Below are 15,937 nucleotides of genomic sequence, written 5' to 3'. Positions count from 1 at the left end.
AGCGCGAGGATATGCTGGTACTTGACGGCTGGTACATAGGTCTGCGCACTAGTGGTATGCTAGGGCGTTTGCTCTGTTTCCAGCCTGCCATTCGTTATGAGGAGTGTCACCAGGCGTGATGGAGCAAGGACAGGTAAGTGACGGACATTCCGTAGGATCCCGCTTCCAAGGTATACCTTGGATGGTGTGGAAAAGGAAGAGGATTAAACTTTTATGCAACTATGGATGTGGCGCAGACTGTCCATCCTATCTATTTAAAACCAGATACTGTATAAGCCTCGTTTTTGTTACTCACCTTCCGTCGTTGCGTACAGAGTCTCAAATGTAAAAATGTCTCTTCTGCTCCGTGGCGGAGGGCTCATGCACACCCTCGTGACATGCCGTCTTTGCTGTAGCGCACAGCAGTCCTTAAGCTGGCGGGGATCTCCCACTGGTCATACAAGGTGCCCCATTTAACCATGCTGCCCCTGGTCGCAAATCTCACTGAAAGACCACTGTCGCTGTTTGGCTCTGCACCTCTCGCAGGAGCTAACCTGTCAGCGATGCAAGCGGTCCAGCTCAGCTGGTCATGCCTTCCATTTGTGGCTCTGACTTGACGTCGTCCTGCCTCCTGAGATGATCTGCGGCAAACACCATCCGCCCCTTCTGCTCGTTCGCCTGTCTGTCTGAGCGACCATCTGCACAGCACTCGGAATACCTAAATCAATTTCTACTACTGACATAGGATATACATGACACCTTACACAAAGTTTACAATTATTTCACAACGAGAGTACAGTCTCTCTCGAAAATTTCTTTAATGTTTTAGGTTTTACCAACATTCATTGTAACGTAAACTGACCCCCACTGACAAAAATTTGAAGAAAATGACGCTTATCATGTCTGTAGTGACAGTGAATAATACTGGATATGAACTGATAAAGTTACTGATGGCAGTACGTCTACTATTACTACTACTACTACTGCTGCTGCTACTGTTGCTTCTTCTTCTTCTTCTTATTCATCTTGGACAGTTTCCAGCCACTGGCAACGGGCTGCTGTTGCTGCTGCCACTAATAATAAAATGGTTCAAATGGCTCTAAGCACTGTGGGACTTAACATCTGAGGCCACCAGTCCCCTAGACTTAAAACTACTGAAACCTAACTAACCTAAGGACATCACACACTGAAAGGTGGCTACACTGAGCCACAGCGCCAGAGATCGCGCTATAGAGTATTGTTCCGCCGCCTCCACTGGCAGTGATTATTGAGATGTCGTAGTGGGCAGTGCTTGTCGAGGACTCGTAGTAGTCAGTGTGTGTTGAGATGTGCTAGTGGGCAGTGTTTGTCGAGATGTTGTTCCATGTTTTATGCAGTTGTTGATGGGCTAGACAGCAGATGGTTCGAATGGAAATACTGTAATGATCAGAGTGCTTTTCGTCAATATATATGAAGGTAAAATATTCCGTGTCTTTTTTTTCATTATTTCAGTGTCTTAAATAATGCGTCATTACAGGTTCAGTCAACAAAGCATCTGGCTTGTGTTCTTGGATTAGAGTATAATTCTGGTTCTCTTGAGTAATTATGGTATTTTTATTTTCTTTAATTAATTCAGTATAAATTATATTTAAAATTTCTTGTGTTATTGAAGAGGAACCGTGCCAGATGCGTACGTTGAGTTACACTTCCACACACAGAACAGTGACACTTGTGCTTCGGTCTCGTAGGTTTTATAGTTGCTGGGGACTTAATTAATTAATTGTGTTAACGAAAATTTTCATTTCGTTCTTTGTTGTTGTTCTATGCAGTCAGATTGCGTAATAATACTAGTCAGGGCCAACCGTTTGCGAGACTTTGTAAACGAACATTCAAATACTAAAAATTATACTCTAATCCAAGAACACAAGCCAGATGCTTTGTTGTCTGAACCTGTAATGACGCATTATTTAAGACACTGAAATAATGAAAAAAAAAAGACACGGAATATTTTACCTTCATATATATTGACGAAAAGCACTCTGATCATTACAGTATTTCCATTCGAACCATCTGCTGTCTAGCCCATCAACAACTGCATAAAACATGGAACAACATCTCGACAAACACTGCCCACTAGCACATCTCAACACACACTGACTACTACGAGTCCTCGACAAGCACTGCCCACTACGACATCTCAATAATCACTGCCAGTGGAGGCGGCGGAACAATACTCCCTAGCGCGATCTCTGGCGCTGTGGCTCAGTGTAGCCACCTTTCATATGCCCTTCCTCCACGGGCTAGAATTTGATGGTATTTTTGCCAGCATTGGTGGTGAAAGTACCACCAAATTCGTCAAAAAAATACAGACAAAAATAAAAGATAATATTAATACGTAAATATCACATAACTAGATAAAATTTTGGCTTTGCACTGACCTTTCAATAACCTAATACAGTAAGCAATACAAATTCTTTCATACATGTGACTTTACATAACAGTTTACACAAGTATTACGTGGTTAAACAGTTCAATCAATAGCGTCAGCAATGACGAATATGTGCAGGTAAGAGTCTCATAACTTTTCACAAACAGTAATACACAAAAATCGGTTTATACAAATATTCACATAAACGCTTTTGATTTAGAAAAAACAAGTAGTTGATAGTTCCAGCAGTAGCACCCAACAATGGTCAACAGGTGCAAATACCAACAAGTAACATTATTTCAATAGAAGCAGTCCATCAGTGGCACCCAGCAATGTTGAAGAGGTGCAGACACCAACAAGTAACATCTTTTCAGTAGAAACAGTCCATCAGTGGCACCCAGTAATGTTGATCAGGTGCAGACATCAACAAGTAACACCATTTCAGCATAAGCAGTTCCATCAGTGGCACCAGCAATGTTGAACAGGTGCAGATATCAGCAGGTGACATCTTTTCAGTAGAAGCAATCCATCATTGGCACCCAGCAATGTTGAGCAGGTGCAGACATCAACAGGTGACATCTTTTCAGTAGAAGCAGTCCACCAGTGGCACCCAGGAATGTTGAGCAGGTGCAGACATCAACAAGTGACATCATTTCAGTAGAAGCAGTCCATCAGTGGCACCCAGCAATGTTGAGCAGGTGCAGACACCAACAAGTAACACCATTTCAGTATAAGCAGTTCCATTAGTGGCACCAGCAATGTTGAACAAGTGCAGACATCAACAGGTGACATCTTTTCAACAGAAGCAGTCCATCAGTGGCACCCAGCAATGTTGAGCAGGTGCAGACAGCAACAAGTGACATCATCTCAGTAGAAGCAGTTCAATTAGTGGCACCCAGTAATGTTGATCAGGTGCAGACACCAACAAGTAACACCATTTCAGTATAAGCAGTTCCATTAGTGGCACCCAGCAATGTTGAGCAGGTGCAGACATCAACAAGTAACACCATTTCAGTATTTCCATTCGAACCATCTGCTGTCTAGCCCATCAACAACTGCATAAAACATGGAACAACATCTCGACAAACACTGCCCACTAGCACATCTCAACACACACTGACTACTACGAGTCCTCGACAAGCACTGCCCACTACGACATCTCAATAATCACTGCCAGTGGAGGCGGCGGAACAATACCCTCTATCGCGATCTCTGGCACTGTGGCTCAGTGTAGCCACCTTTCAACACATCCATGCCCGAGGCAGGATTCGTAACAGCAGCGTGGTTCCGGACTGAGGCGCCTAGAACCACTCGGCCACAACGGCCGGCACTAATAATGACAATAATAACAATGACATTAATAACAATAATGATAAGTGGCAGACAGAAAAAGAATTTATAGCTGTACAATGTAGATGTTTTCCACTATAGCGAGTTCCGTGGAAAGGAAATTTAAGGAGACTGCGCAAGCAAAGAATAATGGGAAATGAGGAAGATTTGGCTGAAAAAATGGATGTTGTTGTTGTTGTTGTGGTCTTCAGTCCAGAGACTGGTTTGATGCAGCTCTCAATGCTACTCTATCCTGTGCAAGCTTCTTCATCTCCCAGTACTTGCTGCAACCTACATCCTTCTGAATCTGCTTGGTGTATTGAAACGTCCCCTTAGAAAAATTATACATGACTGTGCTTAAACTGACACACAGTATTTTTTTAGCGCAACGCAATCTGACTTTCAATAATCCCTACAAAAGAATGGCCCTGACTAACATTAACCTATACCTTTCACAAATAACTTACCTCACAAAAATCTTCGTTACTCGAACTACTGCAATACAGCGAGCGCCACTGCTGCCAGCTAAATAAAAGATTCAAACTACTGAAGGCACTAACTACTGATAGGCATAGTTAGCAAATGAAAGATTTTGATAGAGAACAAACAATGTATTTACCTTAATAGTGTTGAAAAATCATAATATACACAGCAGTTCATGACATCCAGTTTTACAAATTTCAAAACTCCGCCATCTCTCTCCCCACATCCACCACTGCTGGCGGCTCATCTCCAACTGCGCAACGCCACGCGCCGCTCACATCCAGCTGCCCAACACTACAATGGCAGACAACAATGCAAACTAGCCACAGACTGCACACAGCACAGCTAGCGACTCTCATACAGAGCGCCACGTAACGCCGCCCATAAGAAAACATAAACAGCCTACTTACATAGCCCCCATGATCCCCACAAAAAAGTTTACAAATTGTTTTGGGCAGTGGCCAATAATGACTTGATAAAATTTTTCATAATTACAAAACAAAGATATCAAATGCACACACTTATTGATACAATGTTGGTCAAAAGCTAAAATTTTCTCACAGTCTATAAAGACAGTCCTGATCATTCATCACAGTAAAATTGCAGTGTTTTTCTGAAAGTCTGAGCAGTAAAAGAAAATGCACACGGAAGTAGTGGATTTCCATGCAGTCTTGAAGAAGTAGTGTTGTTCTTCCAATGGAAAGACAGTGCTGACTCTCGACATGTAGACAAGTAATGGATCACAACAGAGCAAACCGACAGCAGAGTCATTCGAAGTTTTGAAGAATATTGGTAGGTAGGTCATCACAGAGCAGACCCACTGCAGTCCTGGTAGAGATTATGGTATTGGTGGGCCACCAGAGGTGCAGACCCACTGTAGTCCTGGTAGATATTGGGGTATTGGTGGGCCACCAGAGGTGCAGACCCACTGCAGTCGTTGTAGAAATAATGGTACTGGTGAGTCAGCAAAGGTGTAGACCCACTGTAGTCCTTGTAGAAATAATGGTATTGGTGGGTCATCAAAGATGCAGACCCACTGTAGTCCAACCCAAAACTTCATTCTATAGATCTTTCCTCTTATTTCAACATTTGTTTCCATGAAAAAAATCCTATCCAAGCATGCTTTCTGTATTTATATGTTCACATATTTCTTACCTCATTATTTATTTTCCATTATCTTACCTCATCATTTATTTCCAGGAAAATCCTACCTAAACCTGTTGTCCCTAAACCCTACTTTTTTGTTCATATCCTCTTTCAAAATTCTTTTTTTTGGCCAAACCATTTTCTTATAGCTTCTCAATGCATTTCTTCCAATTCATCACAACTCGTTCTCTCATATAGCCTACCCCATCTTAAGCTAACTTAAATCTACTGAGCTCAGGTGCTAAACTAAGGGACAAGGCAATGCAGCAGCACAAAACAATTAACGCAAACAGCAATGACAAAAAAAATGCAAATTGGCAAAGCAAGCAGCAATATTACAACTAACATAAGGCAATGAGCAGCAAACAAGAAAAATAAATCAGTAGTAAACTGGCTTAGCAGAGTAACACAAATTAAAATTCAGTAGCACTATGCCTGGCAAACTGCAGCAGCAAATGCAATAACTTATATCTAAACATGACAAAGCTCAAGCAGAAAAAATATTACAGTAAAAATGGCCATGTTTAATACCTATGTCATATCTTAACACTAGGGTGATGCATCACTTTAAGTTACACTACTAAAAAGTTACCAGTCATTGACAAAAATTATGTATGCAATTCCTGTGAAGGGAAATGTCTTTTTGTGCTCCCTGGTTTTTTTGAAGTATATTATGAAGTTATTATTTACTGGATCTGTAGGCATAAAATATTTATATTAGTACATCTATAAAATTTTATTTTAACCAATGCTGCAGCTAGAAACTAGATATTAAACAAAATGAGCAATCTCTTAACTGCAAAGACAATAGATGTAAAATGTTTCTCATCATTTCATTAGGCATTTTAGTAAATATCATAAATTAAGAGCTCCACAGTGTAATCATATGTTTTCAAGTTTGAGCGTGTCGTATTTGCGAGCTTTCGACAAAGAAATGTCAATAGCGAGGATAATTGTCTCTTTTTTTTTTCTCCACCTAATGGCTTTCTTTTGTCAGACGACTATCTCTCAGCTGGGCGCCCAAAACGCATTAAGTCAAGGTCACTTACCTTTCTTACTGAAATATTTACGACAGCAATTTCCGCTACAGTGACAGTCTCATATAAAAATATTTTCACAGGTTGAGAATTTGCGTTACAAATGTGTAGAAAATAAAATCCAATAAATATAACAGTGTCCAAAAAATATTTGTCGGCATTGTGATACATTCACACATTTACACACATTTCATAACTCTTAAAGTATGATTCTTGGTTTCCAACATCCTTTTTTACAAGTCACATTCCCTAACCACTACTCATTATTACTTACCTTGTTACACATATACATATTCGTCGACACTTCTTCAATATTTCATCATAATAAATACATAGCATAATCAAATTCCTCATATAGCATCAGCTTATTGATCATAAACATACCTCAACAGCATAATACACATTGTCATCATAATAATATTATAAAAACTCATTCAAATCTCAAAAACGTCGTAGCTTTCTGCAATAATTTCAAAACCTAAAAAAAATCTCTGCTCATTTCAATAGTTTCATCTACCTCAAACGTACTTTAAAAATCATGATCCCATACCAAATACATCATTCAAAGCTCTCATAGTATCACAATGGTTCCAAAAAAATATGAACAGTTCACTAAGTACAGACGAAATACAATTTCATAAGTATGAAGTTATCCAACTGTGTAATTGCGTCAACATCTGTCACTGACGCAGTAAAAAAATGTTTGTCTCTCTCAGTTAAGTAATCAGATAGCTGTGTAATTCTGTGTTGGAGAAATATGGTACCGATGTGTAAAGTTGTATAAGCAAATATCATATTAGCTAGGGCTACTTGTGTTTGCCACACACATGGTACACAAAGTAAGCGTGTACCCCCCTGAGGATTAATGTAATTATACCCTCAGGTGTTACAGATTACAGCAATGGAATGAAATGTATCACGGAAAACCCTTGTATCATTGTACTTCAAATATCTTTAAAAATAAATGATTTAAGTACAAAATCACTAAAATACGTGTCCTGTAGCGCTAAATGTGCGTCTTGCTGTAAGATAATCTCTGTGGAAGTGTCGTAGTTATTGTCCTCCGAAAGCTAAGTTCTGCAGAAGCCAATGTACTTACCTCATGATAAACAAAAGTGAAATGCTTTGCGTATAGATATCGTAGTTATTACATACAGTACCGTGATCAAGAAAGTACTACACTGTAACGTATTGTTGTGCTACAAAAAAAAAAAATAGGCTGTCTTATTGTAGCTATACCACAAAGGTACTATTAAACATGTTTTACTTTCCAGAAGAATTCAGAAAACTGTGCAGATATAAAGCAGATACAGCACAAAAGCAACAATGTAGATTGTGTCACACATTAGTAGCGTCGTGATATAATTGTGTAGCTGTCAAAGAAACCAAATGCTAAGTCATCTTTAATTCCACAGAAAGTACTTCAAATAAAGAATGTTTTTTCAAGTAAACCAAAATGTTGCATGAAAATCTCATTAGCATGCCGGTATATGTTCTAAGTATGTGAGCCTTATAGTCGTTACGTGATCGTGCAACTAACAAGCAAGAATGTACAAATAAGAACACTATGTCGTCTGTTCGCTATAACAATGCACTCGTAATTTCTGTTTAAATAAGTTCTCTTGGTTCTTGACTGGATATTTAACTTCAAACATTGTTGCATGTTAACAGATTCTAAGTCTGACAAAGCATACTGGTAATGTAAAGTGAAAAGTTATATGGCAAAGAAAAAGTTAAAAAGCAGATTATCTTTCAATAAACGGTTTTACACTTGAAATGTGGTGTAAACCTTTACTCTTCCTAGTACGCAGAGTTTCAACTTCAACGCAATTATCATGTGGTATACGTCGGATTCTGTAAGGTCCATTGTAAACTAGAAAGAATTTGTGACTCAAGTGTTTCTTCTTATGTGACAATGAATGAGCTTTAATGAGAACTTTCTGACCAATATATAATTTCTTTGCATTTGCTTTACCGTGTAGTTTTCTCCTTTTGTCTGCTGCAGATTTTATATTTTTAATAGCCAAATCAATTATGTCTTTGTGTCGAAGTTTGCGTGTATTCGGGAAAGGTACAAGCTCTCTGATTCTGTTCGGTGGTTCTTCATTCTTCAGTACAAGAGTAGGTGGTAAAGCAGTGGAGTCATGAGGCATTTCATTCAGCACGTTTTGAAATAAGTGTAAATATCTGTCCCAATGCTGATGCTTTCTGTGACAATAAAGTCTGCAAAGCTTGTTGATTTCTTTCATAATCCGTTCGGAGGGGTTGCAATGTGGTGAGTACAATGAAATAAAAACAGGTTTGATTTTATGATTCCGAAGCATGCGTGACCAAACAGCAGATCTGAATTGCGGTCCGTTATCTGAAATGACCTTAGCAACGTGGCCAACTTCACGTAAGAAATTTTTAACAAAGGCGTCAGATACAGACCGTCCAGTGGCTTTACGTAACGGAGTGAAAGAAACAAATTTTGAAGTAAGTTCAACAGCGACTAGAACGTACGAAAATCCATTCGATGATCTGACAAGGGGTCCCAAGAGATCAACAGCGGCAAATTCTTTTAATTTAGAAGGAATGATAGGAAACAACGGAGCACGATGTGAGATAGTAGATGGTTTCGCCTTTTGACAAAGTTTACAAATAGACAAGACTCTTCGAATTCTCCTTTCCATATTGTTAAAATAACAAGTCGTTCGAAGAATATGATAACATTTTCGTGGACCAAAATGTGCGTAGCTGAAATGAATGTACCAAATGAGCTTATTAACAAAATCGTCTGGAATGCAAAGAACCCACAGCTTGTCATCAACAGTGCAGCGTTTGAAGAGTATGTTGTTTCTAACCAGGTAATAATGCCGAATCTGAGTGTGTGTCTTTTCATGCCATTTACTTTTGATGTCTTTCCAAATCGGATCTTTATCTTGTTCATGAGCAATGCCCTTTAAAGATGTGGTGATGAAGTTTTCAAAGGCGACTTTCTGAATGTAAAGAATACTGAAATTTTTCTCGAGGTTGCCTTCTGTGTCACTTTTCTCAAGCCCAGCCGGTACGCGTGACAGTGCGTCCGCAACAATGTTCTCCTTGCCGGGAATGTAGACTATTGTGAAGTGGAATTCTTGCAGAAACAATGCCCAACGTTTTAACCTGTCATGATTTAATTTTGAAGACATAAGAAATTGTAATGCACATGGTCACTGTATACTTTTACGTGCTTACCAGAAAGAAAGAAACGGAATTTGTTAAATGCCCAAATGGTAGCTAAAGCTTCTAATTCAGTAACGGAATAATTTTTTTTCAGATTTTGTTAGCACTCGGCTAGCAAAAGCAATGGTTTTCTGAACAGTAGTGTCATTTTCTGTGGCTTCTTGAAATAAATGGGCACCAAGACCGACTTTAGAAGAATTCGTGCTAAGGCAGAAATTTTGTGACAGATCTGGATGAGCTAGTATTGGCGCGTTAAGTAGCGATTCTTTCAAAGAATTGAATTCGAACTGTGCTTGTTAGTCCCAGTTCCAAATATTATTTTTCCAGTGAGAGAACAAAGTTTTGGTGTAACTAGAATTTGCATATTCAGAAAACGACGGTAAAAATTTACGAGACCTAGAAAACTGCGGACTTGTTTTTTTGTGGATGGAACTAAAATGGCTCTGATTGCTTCTAACTTTTCAGGATCCGGCTGAATGCCTTCAGAAGAAGTAATATGTCCCAAAAACTTCACCTTTGTCCTACCGAATTGAGACTTTTCCAAGTTAACTGTAATTCCAGATTCTGTAAAAATATGTAACACGCTGTTGAGGATGCGATTGTGTTGTTTCCATGAGGCGTCTGCCTTCAGAATATCGTTCACATATAAGGTGATGTGACGTTTTAAGAACTCAGGTAATATGGAATTCAGCCCGCGAATGAATGGTGCCGAAGAAATGTTCAAACCAAAAGGAAGTTTCCGAAACTGGGTGAAGTTCGATCTGATAAAAGCTGGATCTGAGATCAATAGAAGACAACACTTTTACACCATTAAAATTTTGAAGAAGTTCTTCTAACGTTTGCTTCCTGTCTGTTTCAGGAATGATGATAGTATTGATTTGTCTCGAATCTAAGACAAGCCTGATCGATCCATTTTTCTTCTAAACAACATGTAATGGATTGTTGTATGAGCTTACTGCAGGCTCAATAATGCCCTCGTCAAGCATAGATTGTACTTCTGTTCTAACACGGTCCATATAATGCGCCGGAATTACGTATGGTCTAACACAAAATTTAGTATGCTCACGAACACGAAATTAGTATTGAAATCCCTTGATTGTTCCTGTTTTGTGAGTAAAAACTGTGGAATGTGCTTGTAAAATCTCAAAAAGGTCTTGCCTATCAGTGTCATTACAATTCTCAATTGTTTGAATTTTATTCTGAATTAACTCATCAGTATCAAGTACGCCGTCGATATCATCCCTGTCAGTACTTGCAGAGTGATTGTTAGTGTCAAGTTTCGTCAAAAATTCCGAACTGTTGTCTATCAGAAGGTAAAGCCGATTAATTTCCTCGTCATGGTGTGAGAGCCAATCTTCAAATTTCAAAGCAATTGACTTACGTTCTTTCTCTAAAATTCTCTAAAAGAATTCAGCATCATGAAAGTTTAAGATTGCTTTGTATTCATTCAAAAAGTCTACTCACAATACAATTTCCGTCGACAATAATGGAACAATAAGAAAGTTCTTAGAGAAGCTGAGGCTTTGACAAAAGAATACTAATTGGTTTGTTGGCGTAGATCTACACTTTTTCCAAAGATTGCACCTTGTAATTTAATCTTACGTAACGGAAGTGTGTGGATTTGTTGCATTTGCTAAAGGCTGTTTGACTAATTACTGAAAAGGGACTGCCAGAGTCAAGTACTGCCATAAATTTTACGTCATTTACTGTAATGTGAATCACAGGATATGCAATGTTGTTATGTTTTACGTCGTGCTCCTGGAGTAAGATGTCCCTAATGTCTTCCATTTTTACGTAATTACTAGCTACGGCAGCTGTGTCGTCAGTTTCATAAGTACGTTTTGTGGCTGCCAGCGGTATGAGTCATTGCCTATTGTGTCTTTGTTGGCGCGCGTCGTTATTGGGATTTGGAGACCTAACTTCTATAAATTCACCTTGTCGAGAGGGCCCTGCTCTGTTTGAATGCCGCCAGTTCTGATGCAATTCAGGTCTGTCGTTACGATCATATCGTCTGTCGTCATGTCGGTAGGTTCCATAGTTTCTTTCTTGTCGGTCACGTGGTGGAGAATTTCACCCTGAATCGTAACTGCGTGCTGGACCGTTGCGTCTAAAGTTATTGTGTTGCCCTTAATAATAATTATTTTGGATCCCAAATTGTCTGTTTCTCTGATTGTCTCTGTGATAGTCGCTACCACAGAGAGGTGATCTTTCCCTGTAATTATTACTACTCTGCCAACGGTTGTCATATGGGTGGTGTCTGTTTTGGTCACGATTTGTGTTGTGAGAATAGCCTTGTCGTGTCCAGTTATTATTTCTTTCATCGCGGAATTGCGACGGATGTGACCTGTAATTGTTGTGTTCCTGTTTTCGCGTTCTGCGATTGTCAGTGTCAATTTCTAATTCTTGTAAGAGTCCCTGAAAAGCTTCAATGTCGTCTTTGCAACGTCCTGCCAAAATAATATGTCGTAAATGTTCAGGTAATTTGATTAAGCAAATGCGGATGAGTTCTGAGGGGCTGTATGGGTTTGACAGGTACTGATTCTTGTGCAACATGTCTTCAAAATATTTCACAAGACTGGAAAATTCAGATTGTTCGAAATGTTTCATCATTATGATGCTATGTTTTACTCGGTCTTGTGTAGCTTGAGACCAATATGCTGAGAGGAAGGCATGGTAAAATTCTCCTCCACTCTGACAATCGTGAATGACCGATCGCATTCTTACAGCTGGTTGGTTGGTTGTTTTGGGGAAGGAGACCAGACATTGAGGTCATCGGCCTCATCGGATTAGGGAAGGAGGGGGAAGGAAGTCGGCCGTGCCCTTTGAAAGGAACCATCCCGGCATTTGCCGGGAGCGATTTAGGGAAATCACGGAAAACCTAAATCAGGATGGCCGGACGCGGGATTGAACCGTCGTCCTCCCGAATGCGAGTCCAGTGTCTAACCACTACAGCTGGTTTATTCTCTAAGTAGCCACACATAAATTCTAATCTGTGCTCTAATGACCAGTTGGGAGGAAAACAATGAGAGAATTGATGCAGCCACGCTTGTGGATGAATGTCGTTGGCAGAATTCTTAAATGTTTTAAATTTACGTGTAGTAATGAACAGCTTATAGTCAAAATCATCATGTCGGCGAGTCGCATATCGGTCATTGTTACGTCGTTTCGGCGGTTCCATTTCAAAATTCGGTGCACCTTGCCAATTTCTTTCATAATTTCCGAAATGCGCTGTGTTATTATTTTGTGGCTGTTCCGTATTTCTATGTCCCTAAACCCGTATTGCGGCGCGAGTGTCCTCTGAAATACATAATTCTTGTATTACCTGTGTCACCTGATCTTGTACTTCCCAGATTTCTCTTTGGTGTTGTGTATTAATTTGATTCTGATTTTGTTTGAATTTCCTAATTTGTTCGCACTCTTCTGTGTCATTAAAGGCTACCGGTTTTGTGTCATTCAGATTATCATCTACCTTCGTAGATAAATTATTTAGCTGATCCGAAAGTTCAACTACTTTCTCTGATAATGAACTAATTTCCTCCATGTGTCTTTCTGAACCAATTTTCAGAGTATCTACTGTGTCCTTTAAGTTTTCCTGAGTTTTTGCAAGTTGCGTAACCGAATCGGTAGATGCACCTGAGTCAAGTTTAGCTTGCAAGGTCTCATGATTTTCATGAACAATAGTTTGCAGTTCTTTTATGGCTGATTCGTAATTCTGTAATGCATTTTCATGATGCGAAAAAATAGGTTGGAAATGCTCACAAATTTGTGTTTTTATGTCATTACAGACTTTTTGACATTTCGATTCGATTTTATGTAACTCGGTAGTTAAATTTTCACGTGTTTGATCAAGCGTGGTGTGAAGATTTTGTTCCATTGCGTCTAACTGTTGCTGTGTTTGTCTCTGGTGTTGTTCCATTGTGTCTAACTTTTGAAGATTTTGTTCCATTGTGTCTAACTTTTGAAGCTTTTGCTGTGTTTGTCCCATTTGTTGTATTAATTGTAATAACAATGCACTGGTGTCTGAAACATGTTACTCAGTGCTTTTCGGCAGTGAATTTGCACCGGCAACATTCACATTTTGACAAGCAGAAAATGTGTCTTGACTTATTTGAGAAAACGGTGAGGACCCAAAACCTGAATCTACAATATTTGCGAGATTGTGTCCTGTCATTTCGGATTCCTGAGGCAAGCTGTTGCCGACCGATCGATCGATAATGCTTCCCTGTTCACTAATTGTTTCACTGCCTACACCATTATTTGCAGCCCGCTCCATTTCCCTATGCACAATTACCAAATTACTACTTTGAACATTAGTTAATTCATTACACGGTGGCGCTAACACACTGCTTTCGTCTTCACTGTCATGTCTCAGTTTACTTTGGAGCCTAGTATTACATTTTTCACACGCCATTATTGTCACAATATTTCACACGATAACACAGAAAAGCACAATTTGAAGAGCAAAATAAGAAAACACATTATCATAGCATTGAAAATAATATCTAGTTAATCGCAAGCGCAGCTGCGAAATACTTGGTGCAAATCTACATGCATGCCACAACTGTTTTACTGTACAAGAATGAAAAACTACAAATACAAAGGAAATTCTCTCTAAAATTACGCGCTAGCAATAAACAAAAGCTACACTAATTACACAAACTACAAGAAAAAATCTGAAGATTCCAGTGAGGTATCCTCGGCTAAGGGTCGACATATGAAACGTCCCCTTTAAACAATTGTACATGACTGTGCTTAAACTGACACACAGTATTTTTTTTAGCGCAACGCAATCTGACTTTCAATAATCCCTACAAAAGAATGGCCCTGACTAACATTAACCTATACCTTTCACAAATAACTTACCTCACAAAAATCTTCGTTACTCGAACTACTGCAGTACAGCGAGCGCCACTGCTGCCAGCTAAATAAAAGATTCTAACTACTGAAGGCACTAACTACTGATAGGCATAGTTAGCAAATGAAAGATTTTGATAGAGAACAAACAATGTATTTACCTTAATAGTGTTGAAAAATCATAATATACACAGCAGTTCATGACATCCAGTTTTACAAATTTCAAAACTACGCCATTTCTCTTCCCACATCCACCACTGTTGGCGGCTCATCTCCAACTGCGCAACGCCACGCGCCGCTCACATCCAGCTGCCCAACACTACAATGGCAGACAACAATGCAAACTAGCCACATACTGCACACAGCACAGCCAGCGACTCTCATACAGAGCGCCACGTAACGCCGCCCATAAGAAAACATAAACAGCCTACTTACAGTATTAATCTCTTGGTCTGCGTCTACGACTTTTACCCTCCACGCTTCCCTCCAGTACTAAATTGGTGATCCCTTGATGCCTCAGAACGTGTCCTACCAACCGATCCCTTCTTTTGGTCAGATTGTACTACAAATTTCTCCCCAATTCTGTTCAATATCTCCTCATTAGTTACGTGATCCGTGATCTACCCACCTATCTTCAATATGCTTCTGTAGCACATACATGACTACACTCCATACAAATACTTCCAGACAAACTTCCTGACACTTAACTCTATATAGATAAAGGATATAGAAGGATAGCGAGTGCGTACAGGGACAATGGTCATTATTGTTGCTGTGGTAGGTGGTAGATAGATAAATGTCTGCTGGAGCTGGAGATGTTATTCACTTACATAATACGGGATGTTATTTCAGAGTCAAGTTTCTGCTACTGAGAAGGACTATGGGAAAGTGACCGAGTGTTGCACTGGGACAGAAATGATTTGGCTCTGATGGGAACAGGTGTTTCTGCCATGTTGTTCAGACAAGGGGAGAGGAGGAGAGATATGAGGGACAGTATACGTTAATAAGACAGTAGAGAAGACAGAGAGTACAGAAATCTTTGCACCTCCCTGTACACAGCCAAGATAGCTGTGCATATGATGGTGAAATATGATCAAAGAATTGAGTATCACAGGTATAACGAACAGATTTTATGAGAAAGACCTTGCAATATAACGTCGCTGTAATCAATAACTGGAAGTATAAGAGCCTGTACAAGTTTCTGTTTCAGGTCAACAGGGAAGAGCTTCTCTTATTTTTGTAGGGCACGGAGAGATGCTGATTCCTTCTTTCACTTTGCGGTAATGTGTTCAGTCCAATTTGTATTTTCATCTGTTATTACTCCTTGACTCTCTGCTGAAGGAGAGAAGTTGATATTTGTCCCATTTAGGGTTAAAGATGGTTGGGATTCCCAATATTTCGGACTGATGAACCTGGAATGGCCAACCAGTACCACTTGGGTTTTGAATGGGTTTACTTTTAACCCTATATTCTGTGCCAAGTTTGATAGTGTTCACAG

Source organism: Schistocerca nitens, chromosome 5 (genome assembly GCF_023898315.1).
Source record: "Schistocerca nitens isolate TAMUIC-IGC-003100 chromosome 5, iqSchNite1.1, whole genome shotgun sequence".
NCBI classification, from domain to species: domain Eukaryota; kingdom Metazoa; phylum Arthropoda; class Insecta; order Orthoptera; family Acrididae; genus Schistocerca; species Schistocerca nitens.
Note: the sequence above shows the minus strand (reverse complement) of the source record.